The sequence below is a fragment of the Manis pentadactyla genome, chromosome 1 (assembly GCF_030020395.1).
Source record: "Manis pentadactyla isolate mManPen7 chromosome 1, mManPen7.hap1, whole genome shotgun sequence".
NCBI classification, from domain to species: Eukaryota; Metazoa; Chordata; class Mammalia; order Pholidota; family Manidae; genus Manis; species Manis pentadactyla.
Genome location: NC_080019.1, coordinates 202,174,546 through 202,188,733, shown reverse-complemented (window position 1 = coordinate 202,188,733; position 14,188 = coordinate 202,174,546).

Below are 14,188 nucleotides of genomic sequence, written 5' to 3'. Positions count from 1 at the left end.
GCTCTCTCCCCTCGAGTTTGGGTGGGCCTGTGACAAAGACACAATGACACTTTGTGACTTCCAGTGCTAGGTCATGAAAGTAACACCTCTTACATCTGGTTCTTTGGGGATGCTCACTCTTGGAATCCGGCCCCCATGCTGTGAGGAAGCCCAAGTAATCGATGGAGACCCATATAGGAAAGATCTTAAGCCCCAGCCACTTGAATTGAAGGATGAGCAGGAGCTGGTCAGCAGAGGAGATGGGGAAGGGGCATTCCAGCAGAAAAAGGGAACAGCACGTGCAAAGGCTCAGAGGCAAGAGTGAGCTTGGCACATCTGGGCAGCTGTAGGAGGTGCACTGTGGGTAGAGCATATAGTGGAGGCCAGAGCAATGGAGAGGTTGGCTGTGGCCAGGTCACAAAGGCCTCCAGAGGCTGGCTGAGATGGTGGCCCTGGGGAGCCACAGAAGCTGGTAACCAGATGATTACACTGTTTTAAAATGATCTTCATGGCTTCAGCTGAGTGGAGAATCCCCTTGAGGGACTGAGCCAGGAAGCAGGTTGGAAGTGAGGAAATGAGCAGCAGTGGGTGCCTGGACAAGGGTAGTGGCAGTGGGGATAGAGCAAGAGCTTCAGAGGCAGTGTGGTGGGTGGTAGCAATCTGCTGGGTTTCTCAGCCAGGGCTCAAGTTCATTATATTAATTATTAAGGCCAACGTGGATGTTGGTTTGGGTAGAGGGGAGGTGGGGAATGTATCAGTAGGTGTACCAGTCTCTGACCCATAGGATGGCCAACTGGGATCAGTCTCTAAGGGCAGGACAATGACTTCAGGTGACAGCTGTGGGCCACACAGGCTATGAATCCCAGAGGTCTGTAGTATAGGCTGTGGGATTCTGGGCTACATGATATCCCTCTGTCATTACAATAAAGCTAGTAACAACAACTGTCATTATTGAGTGCCTCCTGCATGCTAGGCACTGGCTAAACATGTTATGTTATTATCTCACATAATCTCAGTGGCCTTTGTATGAGTATGAGGTAGGTGCCCATTTTACAGATGAGGAAACTGAGGTTCAGGGAAGTTTAGTGACTAGCCCAAGGCCACTCAGTTTGAAGGGGCAGAACTGGGATTAGAACCCAGCATCTTTAAGGGGCCATAGAATCTGCCAGGCTCAGGGAAGGTGGATGAACAACCAGGACTGGCATTTGTGAATTTGAGAGGAGATTTTGGAGGGAGGATGCAGGCTCAGAGACATTTCATTGGAATGTCAAGATGCATGGGCCTGAGTCAAAGTCTGGAGAAAGCAAATTCCTGAGATTTTGTTTGAAGAAATGATCCCACTGCTAATAAAGTAATAAATGATCAAAAAGCCGAGCCTATGCTGAACTGTGAGAGGAGGCAGGGGCCCAGCCCAAACTAGTAGGGGACATACTTTGAGTCCCCATCCCAGGTGACAGTCAGGGGTCAGGAGAGGCTTCTGAAAGAAATTATGTCCCAAGATCTACTGCCTTCTTGCTGACAATCTCCAGCATCGCAGCTTTGTGGAAGTTCCAGGACTGTGTCTGACAGGGGTCTGGTCTTTAATGATTGAATTGTCACTGGGAGGCTGGGGGATCTGGCTCACCCAGGCACAGATGGTCACTCCATCCTTGTAGGGGACAAGATTTAGAGCTGCATGGATTGCATCTCTCCTGCTGGCTGCATCTCCCCTGGACATGTTCCTCTGTTGCTTGGACTGGTCCTGCCAACCTGGCTGTGTGCCGGATCTATGGAGGAGCTGGAAGTCCAGGCTGCACCCCAGAGTAGGCATTTTCAAAGCTCCTCAGTTGTTCCCACATGTAGCCCGTGCTGAAAACCCGTGTTCGGAACACTTTCTTTGGAGTCAGACACATAGGTTCAACTCCTGACTCTGCTTCCATGCTGGCTGATCTGGGCTTGTTTGGCAACCTCTCTGAGCTTCAGTTTCTTCTTCCCATCGGGAATGACACTCTCATCATGGGGCTAAAAGGATTATAAGTTGCCTGGTCTTTGAAGCTCAAAAATAAAAAATAAAAAAGCAACTAAAATAATCATGCTCTTTGCAATATCAACCTTGCTGAGTGGAAGGGGAATATTTTGATTCTGGAATTAATGAGCATATTAAAAAGGCATTTCTGGAGCATTGCTCAGAAGCTTAAGCCTATTAGGGTGAAGTTCCCCCACAGCATGACTTGCTTTACTTTTGCCTCCTCCATGGAAGGTTCTGAAATGAATGTTGTTACCGTTGATGTGGGCAGTTAATTCAGTGTCTGTGTAATTTCTGCTTGGAAAAACAATGGATCCTGCCATGTCTGATGCACTGCTGTTGCTGCAGACAGGGGCTCAGACTGTGACAGCAAATCAGAACCCCCTCTGCCCTGGATGTATCCCTGTAGCACCCTCCCTGGGCTGTGGGACGGCGGTAGGAGGAGGCAAGCTGGATACTCACCCTGTTCAAGCACACACTGTGTTAGGCGCTTTGTGTATGACATGTATGTTATGAAACCAGCTTATTTCTGGCACTTACTACTTGCCAGATCCTGTTGTAAGTATGTTAGGTACATTTCATCATTTAATCCTCCAAATAACCCTATGAGATCAGCACTATTATTCTCCATTTTGCAGATGGGGAAACTAAGGCACAAAGCAGTCAACTACCAACTCAGAGAGCTGGTAAGGGGTAGAGGGGAGGTTTGGACTCAGGCCGGTGGCTTCGTGGAGCATGCTCTCAAGTGCTCCACTGTGCTGTCTTATCAGTGTGCTACCACACTTGCTCTTCAGGCCGCCCACTAAGGATGACTGCCAGCACTCTATGGAGGAGGAAATCGAGGTTCAGGGGGCTGAAGCCCATGGCCACCTGGCCAGCAAGAGGCAGAGCTGGGATTTGACCTGGGCCCATCTGGCTTCAAAACCTGTCTTTGACCATCTGTGCTAATGGGGTGTGAATGTTGAGTGGAGCTTACTTACTGCGGGGCTGGTGGGAGTGAGGGCCTTGGGAGGGAATGGGAGGTGGAGACGTGCCTCCTCTGACCAAGGCCCAGGTTGGGGGGTGGGAATCACCTCAGAAATTCCAACCAACAGATGGTAAAGGTGGTGAACTCTGCCAAGAGGGCTGCCGTAGAGAGAAACAGAGCTGCCAGCTCCATCACTGCTTGGACAAGTGACCTTGGGCAAGTCACTTCCTTCTAAGCCTCAGTTTCCTGTTCTGTAAAATGGGGCCCTACTACCCACATCTTCCAGCCCCTTGACCAGTCAGTTACCTGGCTCTGCCCTTTGTATCTTTCAGAGGTGCTTGGCTCATCCCTTCCTCTGTACCCCACTTGAGCTCAGCTCTCACTCCAGCTTCCTTCCTGATTTTTTGGCTTCCATGTTCTCATCTGTCCAATCCATCAGCCACTGACACCTGCCCAAGGGAGGTGTCACATGTCTGACCTGGCACTCCCTTGCACAACTTCCATGGCTCCTTATTGCCCCAAGATAAAACACAGGTCCTTAGGCTCTAGGTCCCCTGAGAGCTGGTCCACACCTGCCCTTCTGTCTCATCACCCACCCTTGCTCGGCAAGAATCTTGTGCTTCAGTGAAAAATCCTACATGCCCTTCTCCCAGGGGGCCACACATTGTCATGCCTCTGGGCTGCAGCACATGCTGTTCCCTTGCCCGAGATGCCTATCCTCACTATCTGGTGAAACTCCTGTGATGCAGGTTAACACCGGTGGAGTTGAGATCTAAAGGGAGGGAACAGAGGAATCTGGAAGGCCAGGGCAAGGACAGGCAGTGGGATACTATCAACACCTTTTGCCACAAGCAAGGTTCTCATCCAAGCTGGCAGCCAGACCCTGCCTCAGGGGTGGGCACTAAGCCACCAGGAGGGGGGGAGGTGACCAGGCAGGACCCACAGTACAGTTTCCCAGGCTGCCAGGAATCTGGAATGTACAGTCCTGTCCTGTCTCGTCTGCGGCTGGGGAAATATTCAGCTGAAAACAAACACTCTCATTCTTGATTAAGGGCGACATCAAGGACCCTCTGACCGAGATGAGGCCTTGGCCAGTTGAGCCTGGAGGTCCACCTGTATCACGCTGTGTGACACCTACTCAGTCACTCTCTCTGTGCTCCTGCTTCTGTTGCCTCCAGCACAGAAAAGAGACAGGAGTCCAACAGAGAGGTCTCTGCATGAGAAGGACTTTTTCTCAGGTCCTATACAAGTGCTGTTTTCAAGGGTCTGGAAACATCTGAAGAAGGAAGTCCTCTGGAATCAAATCCCTCAGGCCGGTTTGTTTCTTCTAGGAGTTTCATTTGATGACATCTCACAATTGTCAATGGCCAGGAATGGCTTTTCCAGAGGTGAGGGCTCCTGAGAACTCAGATGTGCAGATTTGGGAGGGAGATGTGCAGATCCCACCTTAGAAATGGCTTCTTCTGTGTCCCTATTTCCGCTGGCTACATACCTACAGGGATGGGATGCTCCCTTCCTGTCCAAGAAGCCCACAGTTCAGATGGAACTGGCTTCCCTGCAGTTCCCCCATCTCTGGCTCCACGGGTCTTGGGCCCCAAGGCCCTTCTGCTTCCTCCCTCTGGAGGCAGCTCTGCAGAGGCTCGGGGTTGGCAACCAGCTCCCTGCCGCTGCCTGCCCAGCCACTGGGAGCGTGTTGCCATCTTTCCTCCCCTCTTCCTGGAGACCCTGATGGTTTCCCACCCTGGCCAGGGGTATCATCATGCCTTGGTATCTGGGCTGAGCTGAACTGGGAAGCCAGGAAAGTTGGTGGGGGAGGGCAAAGCAAAAAAGGAGCATGTTTAAGGGAGCAGTTTTGAGCCCAACAGATGTGGGTTCCAATCCCAGCTGTACCACTTTCTGGCTGTGTTGCTTTGGGCAGATGTCTCAAATGCCCTGAGCCTCAGTTTACATATCTGTCAGATGGGAACAATGAACGCATGGCTCATGGGGCCATTGTGAGGATTAAGGATAGACAGTGGGAGACCTTCCTGTGGCATATGGGACTCTTTATCACCCACCTCCTTCGCCTCAACCTCCTGCCCTGGAACTGCCCTTGTGTCGGCACTCAGCCTGATGGACTGACCCCTTCCTCCCATGCTGTGCTCTTTCCAGCCACCGTGACTTTATACGTGTTGTTTCCTCTGCCTGGTCAAGGAATCCCCCCTCCTCCGCCAGGCCAACCCAACCCCCACTCATCCTTAAAGGGGGGCACCTCTTCCAGAGCCTTCCTTTCCTCTCAAGCAGAACAAAATCCCCCCTTCTCCTGGTGGCCCAAACTCTCCACACTGGAGAGGTTTTGAGGCAGGATAATCGGGGTCTGGGCTTGATGGTAGGCCTACCTTCAGATCACATGACTCTGACAAATTGCCTTTTCTCCATGAGCCTCATTTTGCCCTATCTGAGCAATGGGAACAAGAACCAAGTTTTGTTCTGTACCCTCTCATGTCCTATAACTGGCGTGCAGATGCAGCTTTGCAGTATGAGTGTTTCCCGGAAAAGAAAAACAATTTGTGCTAGCCCTCAGGACCTGAGCAGTGGTGTTATGTAAGTTCCGAAACTTATTTTTCACCCTGTAATTACAACAAACTCCTGGAGCCCTGGATGAATGGGCCCTGGCCCCTGCTCTTGCTTCTGCGCTTGTTGGGACATACACCAGAATTAATTGAATTACAATCTTGGGCCTCCTTCCAGGTGGGCCCTGCCAGGGCGCCTCCCTCTGGATTTCATTAAGTCTCCTGTCAACATGGCCTGCTCAGGGCAGCTCATTTCCCTCAGTCAGCTGGTGGAGCCACAGGAGGAACAGGCGCCTGCCCCGGCCCTGCATGACGGATTTTGTTTACCCTCTTCTTCCCACAGATTCCTCCCTTAATAACTCTGGAGCCAGGAGGCTCCCTGGCTGGGAGACGGGAGGCGGGGGTCTGGATGGAAGCACAGAGGCAGTTCCCCTGATGGTGTGGGAGTACCCGGACAATGCCCATTAGAAAGAAACCAGGTTTTGAAGGAATAGAAGAAAACTTCAGTTGGCTCCAGTGGGGTCCAAATTTTGAGAGGGAACTAACTTGTTCTGGAAGTTATGTTCATTCTTTTGTGTAATTAGGAATCCATGGAGGAGCTTCTAAACACAGATGTAGGCTGGGCCCTGATTGTCATCTCAGACTGGCTCCTCATCCCAGTCATAGGCTGGTTGTAAGCATAGCCTCAGATATAAAAAAAAAGAAAAGCCCCTGATCTTGACCATAACTTGGGTCCCGACCCTCATCGCAGATTGAGCTCTGGCTCTGATTCCAGACTGAGCCCTGATCCTAGTTACAGCCGAAGGCCTGAACTTGTCCCCCAGATAAGCCTAGTTTTGTTCATAGATTTACCTCTGATTCTGGTCACAAACTGTAGCTTGACCCTAGTCATAGCCTGAGCCTTGACCCTGAAAATAGACTGAGCCCCAACCTTCATCCCCGATCATGGTCATAACCTGGGTCTGACTCTGGTCAGAGACACAACTGGGTTCCGGCTGATACCTGATCCTGGTCACAGACTGAGCCCTAGTTCTGGCCACAGATTTAGGTCTGATCCTGGCCTTAGAGCCCTGCTGCTAACCATAAACTAATCTATGATTCTGGTTCATGGAATGAACTAAGCCCTGATCATGACTGTATATCCAGCCCTGATCTTGGTCCTCGTCTGAGTCTCTAATTATAATCTAACTTATAGACTGAGTTCTTAGCCCTGACCCTGATCCCTAGATGAACACTAACCTTCTTAACTGAGCCCAGAATCTGGTCAAAGACTGAGCCCTGATCGTGGTCACAGAAGGAGAACTACCATGATCCCTGGATGACCCCTGGTCCTGGCTCCAGGCTGAGCCCGGATCCTGGGCACAGACGGAGCTCTGGCCCTGGTTACAAACCGAGCACTAACTCTGGCCCCAGTCTGGGATGCTGCCAGACCACACACCAAGTCCTCAGATTCTATTTTCTTGAGACTTTCAAAGTGTAAATCTGTCCCCTAGAAAGAAAGGCACCCCATTAGTGCTCATTCCTCCTTCAAGAGAGAGAAGTCCTTGAAGGAATGGATCATGGAACCGGCTTTAAGAGGCTGGAGACAGAGGGAAGCAGAGACAGTTACTTCCAAGTAAGAACCTGAGCTGGGCAGGTGGCTCCCCTGGAGGGACAACAGGAGAGCAGACTGCTCCAGGCCTCCTCTCTTAGGACAGTGGCTGGGAAGCTTTTAATGTGCCCTATTGAGAATCATTCATTTATTCATTCATTCACTCACCAGTAAACACTTGCAGAGCACCACCAGTGAATCTGGTACACCTATGCCACCGTGCATTCAATAAGCATATGTTATGTCAGAGCGCACATCTGTTTGGTGGGGGTGTGGAGGGTTCCTCAGCGGGTGTGTCTAGAGTCACAAGTTACCCTCCTCTCTCTTCATTAAACCACCACTCCTACTGGGGCTCCTATGGCACTGGGAAATGAGTTCTAGGGTCAGGCAGAGGCGGCCAGTCACCTTCCTCTTGGAGCCTTGGTTTCCTCTTCTACTAGATGGGCAGTTGTGCAGAAGGAAGGAGATGACAGTTCAGAACATGCCTAACACAGTACTAGACATATAGTCAGAGCTTAATAAATGCTGCCCCTTCCTTGACTGCTGGGGTTGTTGGGAGGATGCTGTCAGTAATGTCACATGTAAAATGATCATGACAGAGTTTGCCCATTGGAAGTCCTATGGCTGCCGCTGGAAGTCCGGGCTTCAGTTTCCTTTTCTAAAGAGTTGGGTTAGACTTGATAATCCCTCCATTCTAGCCCCCCTTGCATGTCCTGGATCTGGGTATCAGGGTGAAAGGTGATGGCAACATTCAGCCCCCAGACACCCTAAACTTGGGTGTGGCCTCAGCTGCTCTGAATGTTCATCTGCTGTACAGCAGAGTCCAGGACAGGTAGAAAACCTGGCCCAGCAAATAATTCTCCCCACCCTGGTGGCCCACAGGCAGTGTCTGGCCACAGCACAGTGGAACAGACTGGAAGTCACTGAGATCACACCAGCCTTGACAGAGGTTCAGTGGACTTGGGTATGGCCTCAGGAAGGCACTACTCTCCCCCTGTTCTGGGCCTGAACTTGTCCCCTAAATAAGCTTAGTTTTGCTTCTCGAGGCCTCACATGGGGTAGTAGAAGGAGAACAGCCTTTGAGGGGCTGACACAGGCCTCAGTGTGAATCTTGGTCCACCCCTACAAGCTGGGTAACCTCAGCTAACGGTCTCAGCCTCAGGCTTCCTGCAGGGACAGTGGGATGATGAGATGCCAATTTCAGGACTGTGATTGGAAAACGGAGGGGATGAAGACAATTGGTTCAGGCAGTGCAGAGGACGCAGCAGGCCCACCACTAATACAGGCAAGTGTCATCACTACTGGGCTGGAGCAGGGATCTCCACACCATGGCTCATGAGGGTGTCCATGGGTGCCTGGAGTCAGGGGAGGAGGACCAAGCTGGCAGGACTCGGGAACCTGTGCCAATGGGCTGCTTTGTCTGCTTTGTTAGAATTCATATGAAGAAAGAGGATGGAGGCTAACACTCTTTATCGTGAAAAAAGTTCAACACCATTGGGTTAAATACTATGATTGGCCAAGGACCTAAAGCATACAGGGCTCTAGGCAGACTTCTGGTGGGGTAACGAGAGGCTCCCCAAGTCTTTTGGCTGTGCTCAGCCCACACAGAGTGTGAAGGGGCTGTGCAGACTGGGCAGCTTTCGGTCCATGGCAGTGATAATTTTCCCCACGGTGTCCACCTCTGAAGGGAGAAACCAGCAGTCTCCTACCCAGCCCTACTCTGCCTCACACTGTGCTACATGCTCTGCCTTCAGCAGAATTATCAGCAGATTACCAGACAGGCATCCCTACTTCCCTTCCCATTTCAAAGATGGGGAAACTGAGGCACAGAGAGGTGATACAACTTTCTAAAGGTCACACAGCGACTGAAAAGTGGAGCCTGGATTCACAGGCAGGGCTGGCTGCTGCAGAGCCCTGGGCTGGCCCCCAGCCCTCTAGACCCTTGACAGATGAAGTGAGGCTGGGTGGCCCCTGGATGGTCATCTCTGCCCTTGTACCCCCCAACCTCATGTGTTGCTTAGTGACATCCAAGGTTGGGGGCATGTTTATCCTGAGTGTTTTTTGTTTTTTTTTTCTTGCAGGTATTTTGTTCTGTTTTGTGGCCAACTCCTACTTGGTTAAGCCAAAGGTGGAGAGATTTGTGGCTGGCATTTGACCCAGGAAATGGAGAGAGCTGGTGTGAATGAGGAGGAACGGAGACCAAGGAGGGTTGGGGATTGTCTGTAAGGCAGAAGAATTCATGTTTACCGAGCACTTACCACATGCCAGGCATTAGCACCATGCTCTCAGGAGCATATTACTGACCCAATGGTATATGAGGAAACTGAGGCAGAGGCTGGTTAGCTATAGGGCTAAGCCAGCATCCAGGTGCATGTGGTTTCCTGTCCAGTGCTCTTCGAAGGGCCCTGAATCCCTCTGGGTCTGGAGCCATTTCCTCCAGCTCTCCTCAGGTAGTCCTCGGAGGCCCTTCCCTTCCCAGAGGGTTTCTCTCCACTGCAGTGTTTTAAGACCGAATCACGAATCTCATCCAGGACCCCAGCCAACTGTGCGGGCAGTTAGTGTGGTTCTCAGGATCACTGGGCTGCAGCCAGGTAGACCTGAGTTTGAGTCCTGGCTTTGCCACCTACTTGCAGTCATGAACTTGACCACATTGTTTTTTCTTTCTGGGCCTCAGTTTCATGTTCTTTGTAAGGGGGGCAAGAAACATGCTGGGGAGGAGAGAGGAACTAGGAAGAGGAAACTAGTAAAAATGAAAGTGGGCTGTGTGTCAGTCCCTCTTTCTGACCATCCTACACAGACTGCAGGCAGGAGACAGATCAGGAAGTAGAGGCTGGGGGCCCTCTCAGGAAACAGAGGCTCCACCCAGCAGACCCTCAGGACCAGTCCTGTGTTGGGTGTGGGGCGAGCCACACCTGAATGGGGTGAGCACCTGCCCTCAGGGAACTCCCAGTCCAAAAGGGGAAGTAAGTTAGACCCATCCAGTCCAAGGGAGGAGGTGGACCCTCCATCCAATCTAAAATGGGAGGCAGACATCCCCATTCATTCCAAGGGGAGATTCAGATGCCATCTGACCTGGGAGAGGTGGGGAAAAGACACCCAGTTTAGTCTAACGAGGGAAGCAACCCCCCATCCATTCTAGGGGGGTGGACACAACCTGCAGACTAAGGCGGCTTAAACTTAGTGTTTCTGCAGTGGCTCAGAGTATGGGGTGGGGTCTTGAGGACACATGCAACTCTCAGGGTGGTTGGGTGCTTTGGAAATAGGCAGTGAGGTGGGAGGCTCCAGTCCTTTTAGAGGTCCAGAATGCACAGCGGGTGCAAACCTGATACCTCCTCAGAAGACTGCAGATGTCAGTAACCCAGAGTCCCAGTATTTTCCCTTTAAGTGTTTTTCTCCCCATGAGGTTCTCCAGGACAAGATGCCATACAGTCACCTGCTGTGTCATATTGTACAGCGTCACCTGTCTCTTTCAATTTATGCACAGACACTTGGAAATTTGTCATAATGATCTATTGATGCATCAAAACCATCCCACAACACAGTAGCTTAAAACAGCAACCATGTTAACAAAACTGCATTAGACTCATAGACACTGAGAAGTGACCAGTGGTTACCAAGGGGGAGAGGAGCGGGTGGGGGCCGGGAGGGGGGCGAGGGGGACTGTTGAATCACTGTGATGTACATTTGATAATAAATAAATAAATAAACAAATAAACCCCCTTAAAAAAAATAGTAACCATTTTTTTGGCTCTCCCATCTGATCTGGGTTCAGCTAGACATTTCTTCCGCTGGTTTTGTTCGGGCTCACTCAGGCAACCACGGACAACTTGAGGCCAGGTGGTGGATGATGGCCCCTTGGTTCTGGGGGTGGCTGTGGCTGGAGCCTCACGTCTCCCGTAGGCTAGCCTCGGCTTCTCCGTTGGGTGCAGCCTTCCCAGAGCAAGCCCCAGGGTGCAAGCGCTTTCTAAACCTCGGCTTCCATCACATTCTCTCAGGCCCCATTGGCCAGAACAAATCGCACGGCCAAGCCCAGTGTGGGAGAAGCCTATGCTAGGGCAAAAATACAGGGCCATGGTTCACGGGGACCCAGGACCTTGCAGACCTGCCACCAGCTCTCCAGGTGCCAGGCTCTTTCCTGCCTCTGCTCCTTTGCCCAGGCTATTCCCTTTGCTTGCTATGTCCTGCTCGGTGGACTCCTCCTTGGCCAAGGTAAGTAGCTTCTCTGTGCCTCAGTCTCCTCTTTGGTACAATGGAGCTCAGGAGAGTTACTAAGTTCAAGAGTTATTCAGAGGATTAAATGAGTTAATGTATCAAAAGCACCTAGAACAGTGCCTGCCTGGCACATTTCTTTAGTCCATCCTCAAGAAATGTCCACTATTACTATCATTATGATGATTCTTAGTATGACTACTCCCACCTTGTCCTTCAAAACCCTACTCAAGAGCTTCCTCCCTGAAGCCTTCCCAGATTCTCCCCAGCTGAGCTCCACCCTGGGCTCAGCCCTTTGCCATTTACAGTGTGAGTTAGAGCGGCAGTTAGAGCTGCAAGACAGTCCCCTGCAGCCCCATTCAACAGAGGTGGAAACTGAGGCTCAAGGACTTGCCCAGGATTAGGTGGGTGAGCTGCAAGCTGAATCCAGGTCTGACTCTAGCATGTGTGACCGTCCACCTTCCTGTCCAACCTCCCGTTGAGTGTGTGGGCTGCCACTGGGGACTCGGAGGGAAGGAGAACGTGTGCTCTGCTCCCTGGAGCTCAGAGTTGGAGGAGGAAGGTACAGAAGCAGTTAAGAGTAGGAGGGGTGAGCAGCCCAGTGGACCCTGGGACCCTGGAGGCCCTAACCTGCTGGGGGCAGGGCTGGCTTCCCAGAGGACATAACATGAAATTAGGAGGGACATGCAGAGAGGCAGAGGGGTGGCCCGAGCCAGGGTGTGGCTGGCCATCCTGATCACATCACACAGCCTGCTCCACCACGGCCAGTCCCATGGGTCACAGGGATCGACTCTGCCCCCATTAACCAGGGCACACTTGCTGAGCTTCTACTTACTAACCAGCTCCCCCATCCAGTGGGGCAGGACAGTGCAGCCCACAGTTCCCAGACATTTTCTTGGACTCCTTAGGGCCAGTATCTGCCTGGAGCCTCCTGGCTACGTGAAGAAACCCCACAGCCCTGAAATATAACACCCATCTTGAGCATCTCAAAGCTGGACAAAGACAGGTTGCAGAGGAATTTACCTCCTCTGAAAGGATTTGGGCACTCGCCCAGGGAGCTAGTGAGTCCGTGAAAACATGACCCACCCAGGTTGTGAATAAAGCCTTTCATCAGGGCATTGAAATGGCTACCAACTCACCGAGTGACTTTGAACTGAAGTCACGTCCTCTCTCTGAGCCTTGGGAGCCCTACCTGTAACACGAGAGGAAAATAACCACCAGTTTTAAACTAATGGTTTGAAAACCGCTCTCCCTGCCTGTCATTCCACCACTATTGCACATTGACCCTGGCACATGGTGAGTATTGCTCTGGACTGGACCTTTTTTTTTCAATTTTTGAAATTGTGGTAAAATACACATAACATACTACTTCCCATCTTAACCATTTTAAGGGTACTCTTCAGTGATATTAAGCAAATGCACACTGTTGTGCAACCATCCCCATCATCATCTCCACAATTCTTTTCATTTTCCCGAACAGAAACTCTGCACCCATTATGCACTAACTCCCCATGCCCTCCCCGACCTCTGCCTCCCTGGCCACCACCACTCTACCTTCTGTCTCTATTCGAGAAGCTTTTAAAACTTCCAGAGTCTCCTGGAGAGAGGAGGGGTGCATCTCTATGATCACTCAGTCCTTTAGGCAGCAGCCTTGACTTCAGCCAGCATTTATAGCCCCTACAGAGGGCTCCCCAGGAACAGAGCAGAGAGCGGAGTGCACGAGCCCTGAAGAGTTATGTTCAATCCAGTTATCAACCACCCTTGCTTGTTTTTTAACTTTTCCTTTAATTTTATTTTATAGAGGCATAATTTATGTCCTCTGTATTAGTTTGGCATAATAAATACCACAGTCTGGGGGGACAAACAGCTGAAATTCCTCTTCTCACAATTCCGGAAGCTGGGAAGTCCAAGATCAAGGTGTTGGCAGGTATCTTCTAAGGCCTCTCACCTTCTCCCTGTGTCCTCACGCGGTCATCCTCTGTCGGTGTCTGCATTCTAATCTCCTCTTCTTATAAGGACACCAGTACTGTTTGATTAGGACCCACATGTATGACCTCATTTTAACTTTTTCCTCAGCTTTACTGTGGTATAATTGACAGATAAAATTGTATAAACTTAAGACACTCAGTGTAATGACTTGATATGTGTATATATTGTACAATCATTACCATAATAAAACTAGTTAACATATCCTTCGCTCACACCATTTCGCATAATCCTTCATTCACATACATAGTTTGTGTGTGTGGTGAGAACATTTAATATCTACTCTCAACAAATTTCAAGTATACAACACAGTATTGGTAACTGTAGTCACTGTGCTGTATGTTAGAGCCACAGAACACACTCAGAATGGAAGTTTGTGCCCTTTGACAGACATCTCTGCATTTCCCCCACCCCTGAGCCTCCAGCAACCAGTTCTACTCCCTGGTTCTGACTCTGACTCTTTAAAATTCCACAAATAAGTGAGGTCATGCAGTATTTATCTTTCTCTATCTGACTTGTTTTATGTAGCATGATGTTCTCCAGTTTTTTCCATGTTGTTGCAAATGGCAGGATTTGTCTTGTTTATGGCTGAATAATATTCCACTATATTTATATACCACATTTTCTTTGTCCATTTATCTGCTGATGGGCACTTAGGTTGTTTCCATGCCTTGGCTATTGCGAATAATTCTGCAATGGACACAGGGGTGCAGATATCTCTTTGAGATAGTAACTTCCTTTGGAAATATTCCCAGAAATGGGCTTGCTGGGTCATATGGTATTTCCATTTTTAACTTTTTGAGGAACTGCCACACTGCTTTCCATAGTGGCTGCACCAATGTGCATTCCCACCAACAGTGTATGAGAGTTCCCTTTTTCCCACATCCCACATGATGTGG